Genomic DNA, 1,091 nt, shown 5'->3' with positions numbered 1-1,091 from the left:
ATGTGTTTAAAAGACAAAGAAACAGTGCTACAGCTGCAAAGGAGAGGAATATGGTGAAGGAAAAGATTCTTGTTTGAGTTAATGCATAGGTTAATATGAAGTCTATGGCAGGCTGTTTTTAAAAGCACTCTCCTCCCTGTGTTCCATTTGTACATCACTAAAATAAGGTTCTTCATGGTCAAAATCCCATTCCTGGTCAGAACCTTAATAATAGATTTTCTGAATTACATTTTTGCAACAGAAACTGAATTTCAGAAAATAATTTCTTCATTCACATAGTAACACACCTAGAAATGAGTGTCCTACTATGTATTATATTCACTATAAAGAATTTCTTCATAGTGAATATAATACAAATGCTGGCCAGGCGTCTGTTTCACAAAGCAGGTTTAACAAATTCAGATTCATATCTGCGTCAACAGCGGACAAATACTACAGCCTCCACCTGAACGCTGCTCAGCTCTGTGACATCCGCAAGAAGTTCGAGCTTGCCACCCAGCCATCTGGTGACCCTGATGAAGACGACTTTGTGTCCCACCCAGAAGAGGGTGTCCTGGCCATGTCAGAGTCCTCCAGCGCAGATGACACGGAGACCTGGGGGAAGAAATCTGGAAAGAAGGTATGTGTTATTGGCATCAAGTGTCTGCCATACACAAAGTTTAACATGTATTAATATGTGTTTTTTTTTATTTTGTACAGAAACTCATAGAGGAACCTGCTGCTGCATCCATACAAGAGGCCCAGGGCAGCGCATCATCCAGCCAAGGCAGCGCATCGTCCAGCCAGGGCAGCGCATCGTCCAGCCAGGGCAGCGCATCACCCAGCCAGGGCAGCGCATCATCGAGCCAGGGCAGCCCACCACCGGCCCATTGCAACCCACCACCGGCCCAGGGCACCGCAGCACCACCACCGGCCCAGGGCAGCCCACAACCACCACCGGGCCAGGGCGCATCATCGAGCCAGGTCAGCCCACCGTCCCAGGGTAGCCCACAACCACCACCGGCCCAGGGCAGCCCACAACCACCACCGGCCCAGGGTAGCCCACCACCACCACCGGCCCAGGGTAGCCCACCACCACCACCGGCCCAGGG

At 50.4% G+C, this 1,091-nt stretch overlaps 1 pseudogene; it reads right to left on the bottom strand.

Moving 5' to 3' along the window:
• LOC107103293 overlaps nucleotides 1-176 on the bottom strand; it is a 6,479-nt pseudogene extending 6,303 nt beyond the window's left edge.
• Nucleotides 177-1,091: the final 915 nt, after the last annotated feature.

This window comes from Cyprinodon variegatus, unplaced genomic scaffold (genome assembly GCF_000732505.1).
Source record: "Cyprinodon variegatus isolate N-32 unplaced genomic scaffold, C_variegatus-1.0 Scaffold1416, whole genome shotgun sequence".
Lineage (NCBI taxonomy): Eukaryota > Metazoa > Chordata > Actinopteri > Cyprinodontiformes > Cyprinodontidae > Cyprinodon > Cyprinodon variegatus.
Note: the sequence above shows the minus strand (reverse complement) of the source record. Positions and strands in the feature narration are given on the sequence as shown.